The sequence below is a fragment of the Cupressus sempervirens genome, chromosome 9 (assembly GCF_028749045.1).
Source record: "Cupressus sempervirens isolate cs-2001-9-10 chromosome 9, ASM2874904v1, whole genome shotgun sequence".
Classification (NCBI taxonomy): Eukaryota; Viridiplantae; Streptophyta; class Pinopsida; order Cupressales; family Cupressaceae; genus Cupressus; species Cupressus sempervirens.
Genome location: NC_143126.1, coordinates 401,693,324 through 401,711,589, shown reverse-complemented (window position 1 = coordinate 401,711,589; position 18,266 = coordinate 401,693,324).

Genomic DNA, 18,266 nt, shown 5'->3' with positions numbered 1-18,266 from the left:
CAACTGCATTGATATCTTATGTGAACAAAAGTGATAGATGGATCATTGACAGTGGATGTTCACATCACATGACTAGAGATAAAAGTAAGTTCATTACATTTTATTACTAGAACGAAAATAGTGTTAGATTTGGTAATGATGGACCCTTTTTGATAAAAGCTAAAGGATCAATCAAATTAATAGAAAAGGTCATGTGTGACAATACTTACTATGTAGAAGGACTTAACTATAACTTGTTGAGTGTGTCGCAATTGAATAGTTTAGGTTGCAAAGTTGAATTTAAGAACAATAAAGCAAAGATCTATGACACTGGTGGAAAATTAATTAGAAATGGAGATCATACTAGAGGTAATGTATTTTATCTTGATATAAATGATGCTACTTGTCTTGTTGTAGAATCTAATGATGTTTCATTATGGCACAAGAGGTTATGTCATGTTAACTTTGATAACTTAGACAATATTAGTAACATGAAAAGAGTCATAGGTTTTCCAAAACTAAAGAAACTTGATAATGTGATTTTCAAACAATGTCAGTTAGTCAAGGTGAAAAAATCTAGTTTTAAAAGTAAGAATCGCTCCTCTAAAGAAATTATGGAATTAGTCCATACTAATTTGTGTGGACCAATTGATGTGCAAAGATACAAAGGTGGCAATTACATTATCCTATTTGTTGATGATTATTCTAGAATGATGAAAATTATGTTTCTAAAACAAAAATTTGATACTCTTCAAATTCTTAAGTAGTATCTAGATAGAGTTGAAAAGGAGACTGGAAAAAACTTGAAATGTTTGAGAATTGATAGAGATGGAGAATTTACATCAAATGAGTTTGAGATATTTTGTAATGACAGAGGAATCAAAAGAAAAAATTCTACACCAAGGACCCCTCCAAAAAATGGGATTACAAAAAGGTGGAACATATCTATAATGGATTATTCTATAATACTGATAATGGAGAAAATTGTTGCTTTGAAATACTGGAGAGAAGTTGTAAGTATAGCTGTATATACCTTTAACTGATTACAAGTCAAGAAAAATACTAATTCCATACCTTTTGAACTATGATATGGATACTCACCCAATGTAAAATATTTTAAGGTATTTGGAAGCAAGTATTATATTATTAAGGACAATAAGAATGGTAAACTTGATGCCAAAAGTGAAGAAGGTATATTCTTAGGATATTCCACAAGAATTAAATCTTATAAGTGTTTAAATACTAACACTAACAAAATTGTGGAAAGTGCAAATGTGAAGTTTGATGAATATATAGAGGTACATGAAGCTAAACCTAAGAAGGAACTTGAAGAGTATAAAACCTTCATATACTATTATGAAGACCTGAATGCTAATGAAGCCATGAACCAAGGTGTAAATCAATAATAGAAAGTATCAGTAACTATCAAGTCACATAAAATGGATGTCGAGTTGCATTTAGGAATTGAGTTGCATTTAGGAGTTGAGTTGCAAATAGAAGCTAGGGTACATTCTAATTTTGAGATTAGTATACATGAAAGGAATGTTGATTCACCTAATAGAGTAGTACATAATGATTCTGAAGTTGATAGACTCATTGAAGAAAGGAGAGTAGAATCAAGATTGTCAAAGTATGTCAGAAGACATCACCCTACTAAAAAAATTATTGGAGATAAAGAAGCTAGACCAATGACAAGGAATAGGTTGTGAAGTGATACATGTTTTTTGAGCATGCATGAGCCTGAGTCAGTGAAGGATGCATTAGAGGATTAAAACTAGAGAAAAGCCATGAAAGAAGAGATTGATTAGATTGAGAAGAGAGAAACATGGAATCTAGTACCTAGACCAAAAAACAAGAATGTAATTAGAACCAAATGGGTGTACACAAAAAAACTAGGTGAAAATGGTGAAGTCACAAGGAATAAACACAGGAAGACAGAATTGACTATGGATAGAAACTTTCCCTAGTTGCAAGGTTGGAAGGAGTAAGAACTCTACTTGCTGACTCTACATACAAAGGTTTCAAATTTTATCAAATGGATGTAAAGTCAGAATTTCTAAATGGTATACTAGAAGAAGAGGTTTACTTTGAACAACCAAAAGGATTTGTTGATCCAAACAAAAAGAACATGGTATGTAGATTACACAAAGCTTTATATGATTTAAAGAAAGCCCCAAGAGCATGGTATGAAAGGCTTAACAATTATCTTGTGAAGATTGGTTTTGATAAGACTAATGATAACAACAATTTGTATTTGAAGATAGAAGGAGGTAAAGGGATTTTACTAGCTGAAATTTGTGTTGATGATATCATATTTGGAGGACAAAGTGAATTATGTAAGACATTTGCAAATGAAATGAAGAAAGAATTTGAGATTTCTATGTTTGGAGAGATAAAGTTCTTTGTTAGTTTGTAAGTATATCAAATGAAATATGGTATTTACATCACTCAGTCTAAGTATGTAAAGGAAATATTGAAAACTTTTGGTATGGAGGATTTAAAACCAGCTAGCACTCCTATGGTGATAGGACACAAACTATCCAAAACTAATGATTTTGTTAAAGTAAATCAAACATTGTATAGGTCTATAGGCAAGTTATAATATGTAGTACACAACAGACTTGACATTACATTAGTTGTTGGATTGTTGCAAGGTTTTTTGCAAATCATAAGGAGAATTATTTGATGGATGTTAAAAGGATCATGAGATACTTGAAAGGAACATAAGACTATGGTCTATACTACAAGAGGAATGATAATTTTAAATTAAGAGCCTATAAAGATGTTGATTAGGCTACAAACATTGATGATAGAAAGAGTACATGTGGTGGAGCATTTTCTTAGGAAAGAGATTGGTCACTTGGACTAGTAAGAAAAAAAATTGTATATCACAATCTACTACTAAAGATGAATATGTGGCTGCTATAGTAAATTGTACAAATGTGGTATGGAACAAACTACTACTCAAAGGAATGAAGGAAGAAATTACTGAACTGGTAGTACTTTATTATGATGATACAAGTGCTATAAACATATCAAAGAACCATGTAATGCACACAAAGACAAAGAACATTGCAACCAAGTATCATTACTTGAGAGAGTTGGTTAAAGACAAAGAAGAGAATGGAATATGTGAATACAAATGAACAGATAGCTGATATATTCACAAAAGATTTACCTAAGGATGCTCATGAATATCTTAGAGGTAAAATGGGGGTGATATCCCTATCCAAAGCTACTGAAGATGAAAGAGTAGTGTCCTGCATCAACTAAGTTGAATGTCATATTTTAAAGTTTGGTGCAGTGGATCTTACTTTAGGAGCTGCCTACAATAATGAAGGATTTGAATTAGAAGATTCAAAGTTACATGCAAGGTGACAAAAGGAGAACCTAAATTGATTATATCTACATGAAAAGATGACAAGTCTTTGGCATTGTTGTCAAAGAGGGAGATATAGGAAGGAGGGAGAATTTCCTAACAAGAGAAGATATAAATCAAAGGGAGAATATACATTGAAGGAGATTGACAAAGCTTACATTACCCTATATAGAGGAAGGACATATATCGATAGAGGGAGAAGTTTCAAAGATATTAATTTTCTTTTTGGTATTTTTGTTGGTATTGGTTTGCCATCAATACCAAAGAGGGAGATTATTGAAAAGAGATTGCTTGAAGTGTAGAACCTATCATGGAAAAATAATTATTTCATTAATGATGTAAAACCTACTACTTGCTGGTGAGGCGATTTCTTTTTGGTCTAAATTCTATCATTTGGTTGATTGATGAAGAGGATTTGAAAAGAGAGGATGACAAGAGAACCTAGAGAAAGGTTAAGTTATTTAGTGTATAAAAGGAGCACTAAGACCAAGTAAGACATTGATAATATTGTGTATTGTTAATATATTTAAGGCTAAAGTAAATGGTTACTTTAGCTAAGCCAAGAAGAAGTGTTTTAAAAAAAAGTATCTACCAAGCCTGGTCAAGAAAATAGTGTAAGGTAAGTGAATTGTAGTTTAGGCCAAGCAAAAAGTTAGTATATGCCAAGCATCAGTAAAATTTAGTAAGTGCCAAGAATTGGGTAAATAATAGTAGTGACTAAGATGAGAAGATGCAGTTGATGTTGAACAACCCAGTGTTGGTCAAGCATCAGAAAACTATTATTGTCGAGTGAATAGTGTAGATGTTGAGTGATAGTAAAAAGCATTAAATTGAAGATTTGATGAATCTAAGTTAACTAATATGATTTCTTGAATTACATGAAGTGTGTCAAAGATAATTATGATGAGCTAGTGGCATAGAATTCATGATAAACCATTTTGATGCGAATTCAAGGAAGATTGCAGAAGAAGTTTCAAGATGAACTAAAATGGAAAGTGGGTAGATTCATGGAATATTACTTAACCCTAAAATGGATGATTGTGGTTAAATGAAAAAAGATCTAAATTCTCTATTTATAGAGAGAGCAAGCTAGAAGAAAAGGTTTTCATGTGTGAGAACCTAAGGAAGACAAGAAGTCTAGGGTGTTTCTTAATTTGGTGGCTGAATAGAAGAGATTGTAATTGGCATACAAAGCAAGAAGGCTCAAGAGGTTGAATGCTTTATGGATGAACAAGCTATCAGAGATGAAGAGTATGAATTCCAAGAAGAATAGAGGACTAAACTAGAGATCTCTAATTTGTAAGTAAGTTGTATTTTTTTTTATTAGATCAATTCTTGATGTTACTTTCTAACAACTATACCAATATGGATAAATCCTTTGGATTAAGGTTGACCTAATAGTCATTTGTAAATCCTTTAATTGGGTGAAATTCTAATGGAATATTCTAAAGTCCTTGAACAAGGCTCAATCATAATAGGATGATTGAAATCCTTTAACCAAGTCACATTAACAGATTTGGCCTTTAACAGGGCATCACTTCATAAGAGTGAAATTGGGTAGCATGTTACTGGTGGTTTGTCTCAAATTGGGTTTCCACGTAAAATCATTGTGTCAAATTATGTGAATGATTTTATGGTATTTCATGTTTACATTTATGAAAATTAATTTTCACCTAAGATAGTGGCCTACTAAGTTAAGGTATTGTATGATCTAATGGATGCATGCATGTTATGTTTTATGGATATGAATTTGTTAAGTACTAAAAAGTTTTAGTTGTACATTTGGACCTTGGATAATTGATTCACCCCCTCTCAATTATTCTAAGGAATTCTAACAATATATACATATGTATATATGTGTGTATGTATATATATACATACATATATGTATGTATAAATAAATAAACACACACACACACACACACACATGTCAAATGTCAAAACATAGGGGTGATACAAAAGAAAGTGTGTTGCTCAATCATTTTCAATATTAGGATCTCAAATGATAAAAATGTGATGTTGATACATCCAATATGGCATGATCTACATCGAAATATGGAAAAAGAGAGTGATCTATTTACATCCTTCCCCCTCATCTCTAGGAGGTGAAGGAGGAGGTGGAGTTATTTCCTATGGAGGCAGTACTACTCCATCAGATGCTCAAGCATAATCTAAATGCTTTTTCTTGTGCCTCTCTACGATAATTTCTACTTTGTATACTCCATAATAATAGGCCACCCTTGTTGACTAATGGTGGGCCTCCTCTCAAGCCTCCCCTAGCTACCTCCATAGCTCTACAATCTCACTTTTGAGCTCCCCCGTCTCCTAGCCTCTAATATTGGCAATATCTCAATCACTCTCCACTAATCATGCATCATGCATTGCTAGCTACACCTACAAATCCCCAATTTGGTGCTAAGAAGTCCTAAACTTCTCCCTAGCTCTCAAAAGTGCATCATGGGTCTATGCCAAAAGGTCTCCTGTGGGTGGTCTCTATGATGGCTTATTAGGCATATATTCATCTCCTCCTCCCTCTTGCTACTTTTTACTTGATTTTCCTATTGTGTTGGCTCCTCTACTCTTTGTCTTTGTGCAATGCCCTCAATTGTACCCAAGGTTCCAATCTCTCTTGAAGTCTTCTACTCCATCAATCCACCACTTCTTCTAGCTCCTTGATCTAATCTAACCACCCAAGGTTGTGTAGAAACTGATGCCACTATCAGTTTCTACTATGGTAGTGTTGGTGCTTTCTACAAGTATGGTCATGGTGCTCTAGCGATAGGATCTATGGACTATGTAAATTGATGAGCTACAAATAGTACATGTACTCTAGGGTAACTCTATCATCTTCCACCTTAGGAATGTACCTCCACCTAGAGATGGTGAGCTCATTAGAAGCTATCATACATCTCCCTGGGTCTAACCTCACATCTCACCCCTTCTTGACCTCATTGATGAAGAGGGCTTATGAGTGATATTCCTGAGAGATGTCTTGTTGGCAGTTAAACTATCCCCACACCTGGGTCAATGGAAATCTCTTTCTATGCTATGAGGAGTGGCCAATTAGTGGTCAAGATAGTAACATATATCCCAAACAAGAGTTTTCATCATCACATGGCTCTTTCTCTCACCATGAGCTCCAAGTCACTAACATGAGGTCATCTTATTGTTATATCCAATAGTCTATCTTGCCCAAATTGAGCTAGGTCATATCACCACTATATCAAAAAATATAGCTCTATAATGGTTTTCGATGATCCTCACACACTGGCCTCATAATGCGAAGGTGCTGCCATGCCCACATATATAGACCTAATACCTCTAGTGCTATCATATTCACCTAGTGATAGATGATCTGATGCATCTCATGCTATATGTGTACTAGCATATATTGGGCCCATCCAAAGTGAGCTAGTTGATCTAAAATATACTATAGCATCCTACCCCATCCACACTCAAGACCATGGTAGCCTTTATCTGATATCAAGTAACAACTGGAAAATTCTCCCAGTATAACATCTAGGCACTGATCCCACTTGTACCTCCAAATCAACTCACCCCATGGGATGGCTCTACTTAGGATGATACCATCCTTAAATATATCTTTGAGTGCTAACACTCATAGTCATGAATCTAAATCATACTTGATGAAAGGACCATGGAAGGGAATCCTTACTACCCTTTGTATATCCTCTAGTGTGATGGTCATCTCACTAAGAGGTAAGTGAAATGTATTCATTTCACTATGGAAATGATCAACAAGTGTAGTAAGGACACTTTTATTTACCCAAATGTGTAACAAACCCAAGATGTCAAGATGAGAAACCTCGATGTCATGTAACTATATAACAAGGCCAACAATTACTGGATATGTAGAATAGTAGATGATATCCATAAAATCATCTTGCAAAAGAAAAGCAACATGAATGAAACTAATAATCAATCCATGAAAAGCTATCTAAAGTAGTAAAAATAACACAACTACCCTATACACATATTCTACAAAAATTGACAAAGCTAACTAGAAGATGAAAATGACCAAAGTTGATTTTATGACCGATAAATTATCTCTGTATTTTCATGTGAGAGTGACATATTATCAAAAACTGGCCTATAGTCTCCCGCAAGACTCTAGCAGTTGTCACATGAGTAAACGTGCCCATTCATTTTTTATTCATAGGTGAAGTGATAGTACAACTTGAACTAGGGCTTCATGCATAATAGGTGGCATGCCTAGCATGAGATGTACCCTACGGCCAAGAGAGACCTTTTGTTGTTTCTAAGTGTTGCACAAGGTTTCACATCAGGCAACATGAGTAAACTATTTTCTAAACAAGAAAACAAAAAAATTAACTCTAAAATGTGCCAAAATATGAAAAAATTGAACAAAAATATATGAAATTTAATTCAATAGAGATGTATTTCAAGTACTTACTGGAGGTTTATAGTATGCAGGTCAGTTGTGGCATCGAGATCGCTTGAATTAGTGTTTATGCACAGGGACTACTATGATGCCTTAAAGCTCCAATCACAAGAAGCCAAATGATAAAATAATTTGAAAATGACTTTTTGGGGCCTTATAAGGGGATTTAACCTAATTTTCAAAATTTCACTGATTGGAATGAAACTCACCCTTTAGCTGATTTGACTAACCCAGATCCATTTTTGGGATCAAAATCAAAATTTGACACTCATAAACAACTCAAAACACATTTTACAGTTTTGGGATTGATGTAATCAAACGCTTGTGTAGTTCATCATTTTGGTGTTATATTCACCTTACAATCTTGCCGTGTTGACATTTTCTCAACATGTTTGACTTTTTCACCAAAAGTCAACTATGGTCAACTTTGTCAAACAAGCCCGAATTAAAATCACACTAAATGGACTCAAAATCTTATGTAATCCTTTCTGATCTATAAAATATCTAATTGCATCTTTATCTTCAATCTACTACTCTACATCATTCTTATGATGTGTCATTTTTTGATTTTTCTCCCCAGGGAGCAGGATGATTACATCATTACAACAATTAAATATTGCCTCAAATTGGTCTGATGAAAACTCAAAGTCCTCATCACTAGGTCCATATTCAAATTATCATGTCTTATTTCAAATTAGGTATCACTTAGCCTATCTCTAATGATCTCAAATCACTAGGGTCACCTCTGCTCCTATCTCACATCAATCTGTTATTGTCTTAGTTATTGATCATGTGATTGACTTTCTATCAATTATCTTAATAAACTCATGACTGTCCTCATCATGCCTAAATGGATAGGTATCTAGGCACTCTACCTAGACTCCTAAGGGTTAAGCCTCAATCTGGGGATGATCTTACAATTCATGATAGATCTCATCATATCTCAATGGACTAGTATATGGGAATTCTACCTAGACTCCACAGTATTAAACTTTGTTTTGGAGATAATCCTGAACTCTTTTAATATTCTAGTCATGTCTCAATGGATAGGTATCTAGATGTTCTATTTGGACACCTGAGGGTTAAGCCTCATTCTAGGGATGATCCTATGACAAATGGTAGTGCTCTATTGTCATCTTTCAATAGACATGTATCTAGATGTTCTATCTAGAATCCTAAGGATTGAGCCTCATTCTAGGGACAATCTTATGAATCATGACAATCCTTTTTCTTGTAGATTGGTATCTAGGTATTCCATTTGGACTTTAGAGGGTTAAGCTTCATTTTAGAGATAATCCTAAAATCTCTTCAAAGGGAAGGTACTCAATTTTATGACCTCCATGACAACTAAACTCCTTTGAGGATTGAATTTTGTTCAAACCAACCAAGTTTAGAATCAATTCTATCTCATCAATTTTCTTTTGTATGATCAATCTCATAAAAAAATCTTAGTTCTTGTTCTACACTTCAAACATCAAACTATTCTTTGAATCAATGCACTTCTTGCACATTGATTCAAAGAGGGCAAAAGCATCCTAAACCAATATGGTGCATTTATTTTTAAATATTGAATTCTTCATTGACAAATTCCTAATTTGATAGGCATTTTTTATACTAATTGACTCTACTTGATCTAAGTATCCATTGTAGAAAATCCTAAATCTGTAATAGTCTCACACATTTAATTCCTATATATCAAATTAATTTGGCTAATAAATCCCTCTAATAAAATTAATTTAATTAAAGGTCGTAGTGCATTTAATTTAATTTAATCTCCTCTTTAGCTAAATATACATGACAAAAGGAATTTAATACATTGGATTTAATTAAGTGCCCTCATTTCTATTATTGAATAAAATTATTCAATTAATTGATAATATTCAAATACAAGATTTTTTTTAATTAATTAATCAAATATAAATCTCCAAAATCTTCTCTTCAATTTAGAAAAGGAAATATTAACTTGAAAAGAAAAGGAAATGAATCAATTAAGTGACTCTCAACTGAATCTTATTTCCTAGAAACTCTCAAAAGCTTCTCTCTTGAATAGAAACTTTCTATTTGAACTAAACTTTCATCTAATCTCCATCATCCATTAGATTCAATCTCCATTATTGATCAATTCTAGATTTTTATAAATTAGAAACTTTTGTCTCTAATTTGGGAGGATGTAATTGTGAGTAACCAAAGTTTGTCAATTTGAGCACTCGCTTTTAGTGCATTCAAAGAGATCTCATTTCTGGTATTTTCTTTCATGGTTTTACTCTCTCATCCTTAGATTACAATGCATACATCTTGGTGTAATATTTTCTTATCTTGTCCTTAATTAGTTTGTATGTTCATCTAGATTAAATTCATATTTGCATAGAAAAACTCATAAAAATCTAGATCAGTCTACATATCATAGTGTTTAAATCCTTCATTCTAGTTTAGTCTTCTAGTCACTAAACTCTTGGTTCTAGGAGAAAGGTTTCAAACCCCAACTAGATAGAAGGCAATAAGTCAGCATGATTGGGTCATTTGGGTGAATAATCTAATGCTCACTCTTAGATGAATCTATCATAAAAGGACTATGTTGAAGTGTGTTATTGAGGTTTGAGGCAACATTTAGCACTCACAATTGGGTACTTTCCCTCAATTAGGATTTCCCAAAGTATATCTTGTGTCACATTTTTTGGGTATGTTTTATATCCTCTTTCATGTGGATTTTAAGTGTTCATTTATTTCAAATCTATTATGGGTTATCTAGAAATGGTAAAATTTTTGGTTGCAAGTTTCCTTATACCTAAGTCATTTGATCCAAATGCTTTTTGTTACTATCATCATCAACTAGGTCTTGATACTGACATTACTTATAATAATAAGGTAGAAGAAGCTAAACATGTGGTTAATCTTGTTATGTTAGAATCTCAACCTTAGGCTTCACCTCCACCTGAACCTAAATATTCACCTCCCATCACCTTTAGTTAGTCTGATATGTTTAAAGAACCTAATGGTTCTCTTTACATTACTTCTAGGCTTTCTCATAGTCCTTCTTGTGGAATTTTGGTTGATCCTTCTTCCTCTGTGAATATTAATACTAGAGAAAATATTTTTAACAAATGGTTGGAAAGAGATGCCTATGACACTTCTAGTGTGTGAATTCAAACTTGTAATGGTTTTTTGTAGTGACCACAAGGTTCTATCAATATTTGTGTTGCTCTTTATAGTAGGGTCTCTCATACTACCTTTGTTTTTATCCCTACTTTCGATCAATTTCAAGTTAAGCTTGGTATTCTATGGCTTTCATCTATGCAAGTTGTAGCTTTTCCCACTAATAAGTGTGTCAATTTTCCTCATAATGGAGAAGTTTTCACCATGATTCATTCTCTTTACAAACCTTTGAATCCTTTATATAGTACTAATATATATTTTTATCGATCATCTCTCCCTCAAAAATTTCCTAGTCATCTTGATCATATTTATCAATCCTATCAACAAAATAAGACAAACAATATTCTAGAGCTTAGTATCCCTATTGTTGATCCTTCTCTTGCTATCTTACCTAACTCATCTATTCCTTTATCTAATAATTTTGAAACTACCTTACTAACCTCATCTATTCCTCCAACTACTATTTCTAAGCTTGCAATTGTTCATTATTTGAAACCTATGATAATAGTTCCAAATCCTTTAATTTTATCGCGTAAAACCAATCACAAAAAAAATATATTGTAAGTGTCACAAGAGTCATCAAGATAAGGCCAAGGCCTATACCCTTACTTCTCAAACTATATATTCATCTCAACCTTTACCTTCCTTTGATCAACCCATGGTTGAACCTTTGGAACAAGTTAATCAAATTAACAATATGCAAATAGATAAGCATGATGATTCTATTCATATTTTAAGTTCTATTAATCTTGATATAGAAGATAATATTTATGGAGATGATGAATATATTGATATGGATTATGATTTCCCTAACATGCTTTCTATGGAACTTAAACTCACTTCTAGTGATGAACATAGTGACTCCCACTAGAATCCTTTCTTGGATTTGGATGTGGTTCCTACTATATTATATGTTGTTCCTGTCATGAATCATAATCCTTCCCCCAACATTTAAAACTTAAATTTTTGGGGGGGGGGGTGGATGTAGGACTCTTAAAATGGACTTCTTAGGCATGGTAGTCATATTTTTCATGTTGTTTTTTTCTTTTATTATGTTCTTTTTAATATGTTTTATCTATATTACTTTAGATAATCCTTGTTTCTCTATTGACACAAGAGGATAAAGTAATCACACACATCATGCACATTCTTCTATGTGTATCTCTCTTCCTCCATATTTTTTTAGATGGTATGTTGTATATGTTTTATTGTTCATGCATGTTCCCTTCTATAGTCTTCTTGGTTGCTTGGGACACAGTAGCACCGATTCTTTTTGGTCTTTGTGTTTCAAACCAAAAAAGACTCTTCTTTGTCTCTCTTATCTACTTTTTCCTCCATTATATTATAATTCTACTTCTTTTGGGGAATTATGACATGTCATACTTGATATAAAATTAAATATTATCCTATGATCGTAATAACCCCAAATATAGTATATTCCTTCATGCTCTCTCTTTTTCCTTTTATTATGTTCTTTTTAATATGTTTTATCTATATTACGTTAGATGCTCCTTGTTTCTCTATTGGTACAAGAGGATAAAGTAATCACACACATCATGCACATTCTTCTATTTGTATCTCTCTTCCTCCATATGTTTTTACATGGTATGTTGTATATGTTCTATTGTTCATGCATGTTTCCTTTTATAGTCTTCTTGGTTGCTTGGGACATGGTAGCACCGATTCTTTTTGGTCTTTGTGTTTCAAACCAAAAATGACTCTTCTCTATCTCTCTTACCTACTTTTTCCTCCATTGTATTATAGTTCTACTTCCTTTTGGGAATTATGACATGTCATACTTGATATAAAATTAAATATTATCCTATGATCATAATAACCCCAAATATAGTATATTCCTTCATGCTCTCTCATTTTTCCTATGTCTATTTTTTTAATGTGTTCTCTCTTGGGGGAGTCTCATAGTGGAAACATTCTTAGTAGATGCATGTAATTTTTTGTTAAATCTATTTCTACTGTTAAGGTGTTTGTATTTCTTTAATGTGGGAGAATACTCTCTTCTCACTTATTCACACACGAACTTTAGTAATTTTCTCTCCTTTGAACTACTAAAAATTCATGAGGGCTTGATTTTTATTGTTCCCTTTAGATCTCTCTAGACTACTGATAGTCTACGAGCCCTGATCCTTGCTTTTGATTCTCCTTTGGAATACAAGGGACACACCCATCCTTATTCCTAAGTCATTTTTTAATTCTTCTTTTTGAGACATGGAGTTCCCTTGAATATGGATCTTTTTGATGGATTGACTAGCATGCCACATACACTTGCTAGACCATTCAATGATGTTGTAGCACCCCCCCTCCCCCCCCCCCCACATATTTCTTGTGTAGTTCTCAATGAGGTGCACAAACTTTATTTGGGAAAGTTGACTACACATTTTCTTTCTTATATAAATATCTCTATTATTATGATTTTTGATATGATAAAGACTTGAATCTCTTGGGCATTTTATGGTTTTTTTGTTTCCTTACTCATAATAAATATGGTATTTTTCTTTTTATCTACTTTACCATGAGTTTGAGGAAATTCATATTCCCACTAAAGTGGGGAGGAAATGTACCCTATTAAAATGGAATAACTCATGATTTAATACTTTTTAGAACCCATCCCATAGTGACCTCTTTGACCATGGATGAATATCTTCTCAATGTACCATTTCTCCCAATTTATTTCCATTTTTCTTGATTCTATTTGTACCTTCTCCTAGGCCTTCCATATCTCTCCTTGAGACCTTCCTTGGGAATAGGTTAGCTTCTTCCAAAAGGTTGATTAGGTCAACCTCTTCCCTATGGATTTTAGAGTATAGGGCCCAAAGTACCTTTGGGTTTCCAATCATTTAATTTTATTGTCAATTGGATTGTATTGTTTTCCCATGTAAAAAACTAGTATAAAAGAAGGCTTGTGATATTAATTTTCACAACATAAGACAAGAACACCTAACTTACACCTTAAATTCATGATCTCAAGGTATTAATTGAAGAAAGGAAGTTTTCATCAAGCATTCAAGGCTTTCAAAGTTTCAAGGATTCTTTGCCAGCATTTCCTTTTCAAGATCTATCATCTTTTGTTGGCCATCATGGGAGAAGATCTACATTGAGGCATTCATCATCTTCTTTATTGATTTACATTTACATCCATTGCTCCATGATGCAGTTTTTGTAGAGAATTCAATTATGGAGATATCCTACTTTCTACATACCAAATTCAACATTTACAATGTACTACAAGAAAAAATCCTTATTGAAAAGGGTTTTATAAGCAAGGTAAATTTTCACATTTATCTTGTTTTCCTTTTCATACATTTACATTTCAATTCAAGGTTGACTCCTCATTCTATGGCTTGACCAAGACAAGCCCTCATCCACCCAAACATAAAAATCTAAATTGTTGTGTGTGGGAATAGGTTAGCAATTTTTTTGTTGCAGATCTAGAAATAACTTCCTGAAAGCTTTTAGAAAATTATGGGTTAACCTAGTTTTAGGGTCTCAAGAAGACAATGACTTTGTGAAATGTTTTGAGAATTTTCCTTCATGTTGACATGTTCTGAACCTCAATAGGAAAAAAAATATTTTGGATTTTCTATTTTATTTAGCGATATGCTAACATAATTTTAGAATTGAGCCTTGATCCATAATTTTCAAAGCAAAAAGTCATTTTCCTCTACACATTTCAAAGCAAGTCTTCTATCTTTTGTTTATATTTTTAGTTTAAATATGATTTCATATCTAATTTTATTTTTTTTATATATCTTACATTTAGATTTACATTTCACATCTTACTTAATCAATTAGTTCAATTTTCATTTACATTTAAAACCTATCACACATGAGACAAAGATTATTTATTTGTATTATATTTCTTCTAGTAATTCAAATTAAATATTGGTATCCCTTCCTTTATTTAGTTATTTCTAATCTAATTCAAATTTTAAAAGGATTGTGCTTGGAAATTCTCCTTCTCCCTACATACGTATTTAATGCTTTAGTGCATAAAGTGGAGGCCTTTTGTTGGAAACAATTGTGCATTATGTATTGTCTTTGATGTCACACAAAATGTCATATCATTACCAGTCAATCAATTCCAAGCTCACTTGGGCATTGAAGACAGTCTCCTATGTTTGTCGATCATTCCAAAGTTTTCCTAGTTCAGAAGATAGTGTCTACCAAGTTCACTCGAAAGAAAAAGGTAAGTTTGCAAAAGTTGAGTGTTAGCCGAGTTCACTCAATTAATGAAGGAAATGTTGGATGGAACCACTGTTAACCGAGTTCACTCAGTTACAAAAGGAACTTTGTAAATATGCAATGTTAACCAAGTTCACTTGATTAACCTAGGAAAATCACTTTGAGTTAGTATCTATCGAGTAGGGTCAGCTAACGAAGAATATTCTTGTTTTGGCATATTGAGTTCAATTGATTTGTTTGTTGGTTCTAGCCGACTGAAGAGATGAATATTAATTATTATAAGTTTTATTCAAGCTAACTTGATAATGTATAAGGTATAAATATAAGGTCAAGTTGAGAATTGAATGTGTGGAACATAATTGAAGATTTTGATGATGCTTAGAGGAAGCAAATTAAAAGGATAGGTGGAATATCCTTGGTGAACTAAAAAGATACATTTGAATAGGAAGGATCAAGTATATAAGCCAGAATTGAGAACTCTAATAAAAAATTTAGTTGCATAAAAAATTAGGTCATCTCATTGTTATCTTCTAACCATTGTAGCAGTGATCTAAATCTCTTAATAGGGTTGGCTTAAAAGTTATCTGTAAATCCTCTAACAAGGTGGCATTTCTATTGAAGTGTCTAAAGACCTCTAACAAGGCCACTCCTAATAGGGTAATTAAATCCTCTAATAGGGTCACACCTAATAAAATTTTTTGTAACCTTTAACAAGGTTAGCTCCTAACAGGGCTCACTTTGAAAGAGTGAAAATTAGTAACTAGTTGCAATTGGTAGTTTTTCCCAAATTCAATTTCTACATTAAATCTTGGTGTCAATTGTATTTATGTTATTTATTTTATGTGTATTAAACTAAGTTAAAGTAATATTAATCACATATAGTATCTTAAGATTTTCATGATAAGCATTTGTCAAGTTATTTCAATGTTTACCAAGTTACAACATTTCTTAGTGTAAACTGAGTGCCTGTGTGTTTGTCAAGTATCAATAGAATATAGTTTACACAGAGTTTTGATTTGTATTGACATATATGGGATTTGGGATTTATTTTTTTGGTAATTAATTGACCCTCCCATCTTAGTTACTCCTCTTATATTTCCAACAATTTGTATCAGAGATTTTGGTGATTGCAGAGAAGGTTTCAAGGGCCTAAGCTAAAGATTAGGATGTCTTATAGAAGACAGATTCTGAAGTTGAACAATGACAACTTTGCAACATGGAAAGGATTTATGAGCTTACATTTGGCAACTATCAATGATTTAGGTTGTAAATATCTTGATAGTGAATAAAAGACTCTTGCTGGAACATTACCAGTTGAAGAAATTATTGAAGAGAAAAATCATAACATCATGATGATTGGTATTGCTTATGCTCTTAATTATGTTGAATTTGATGAAGTCAAAACTTGCACTATAGATTACGATATGTGGATAAAACCAAAAGCCATCTATGGAGGAGATGATAATGTATGAAGATTTAAATCTAAAATTCTTAGAGGACAATTTGATCAGATGAAGATGAGAGAAGATGAAAACATTACAAAAATGTTGAGTGAATTATAGCAAGTGTGAACACAATCAAAGCATTTGGAGGAGACATTGATGAAGAAATAGTTGTAAGCAAGGTAATTAGAACCCTTCTTCCTATCTATACAATTAGAGTGTCTTTTATTCAAGAGATGAGATGTGATCCAAATAGCAATATAACTTTGGATGCTCTAGTCAGAAGATTAACAACTTTTGAGTTGGATAACTATGATAACTATGTCCCTAGTTCCAAAGGTATTGAGTCTACATTCAAAGCAAGGCTTTCACTCAAAAAAAGGGGTAAGAAATGAAAAGCCAGCTAATCTAAAAGTGAAGAAGAGGAAGAAAGTTCAAATAGTGATCTTGAAGTTGTTGAAGCCCTACTTACAAGGAAATATTCCAAAGGTAGAGGAAAGTACAAAGGTAAGATTCCTCTAATCTATTTTTCTTATGAAGAAGTTGCTCACATCACTACAAAATTTCCAACAAAGAAAATAGAGAAAAAAAGAAAAGAAATAAGTTCCAAGACAAGAAGGAATTCAAGAACTACAAGGACTACAAGGAAAAAGGTAAGAAATCTTAATTTATGGCTAAAGATTCTGATAATAGTGAAGATGAAATGATATATATTGCTATAAAAGATGAATCTAATGATGAAGGAGATAAAGTGGCACTTATCTCTCATGTTAGAAAAAAATGATACATGGATTATAGATAGTGGCTACTCACATCATATGATTGGTGATAAAACAAAATTTGAACACATGGAACATTATGATGGTGGTAGTGTGAGATTTGGAAACAATGAACCTTGTTACATAAAGGGAAAAGGTTATATCTCATTAACCAATGAACTTAGATGTAAAAATTCTTATTAGGTTGAAGGACTAAAGCATAATCTACTAAGTGTGGTATAATTGAATAACATTAGATTCAAGGTAGAATTCATGAATGGGAAGGCCAAACTGTTGGATGAAAAAGGTAATCTGTTTGGGTTTGGCAAACAAACAAAAGGTAGTCTATTCTACCTAGATCTCAGTGAAAGTTAATATTTTATTGCTCAAGTAGAAGAAATTTGGTCATGGAACAAAATATTATGGCATGTGGACTTTGATAATCTGGTCAAGATAAGAAAAAATAAAAGAGTAAGAGGTATTCCTAGCTTGAGGAAACCTAATATGGGTCTATGCAAAAATTGTCAAATTCATAAGATGGGAAAAACTAGTTTCAAAAGCAAGAACTATCATTTTGAATAAGTCTTAGAGCTTGTACATAAAAACTTATGTGGACCTATTGGAATAGAGAGTTAAAATGGAGATAAATTTTTCATTCTTTTTGTTGATGATTATTCTAGAATGATGACTTTAATGTATCTAAAAGAAAATTCTAAAGCATTTCAAAATTTTAAGTGGTATCTGGAAAGAGTAGAGAAGGGAACTAGAAAGAAGCTGAAATGTTTGAGATCAAACAGAGGCGGTGACTTTATTTCTAATGATTTCAATGAATTCTACATTGAAAAAGGAATAAAGAGATAGGTATCAGCCCCTAGTGCAACTCAACAAAATGGTATAGTTGAAAAAAGGAATAGATCCATCATGGATTGTGA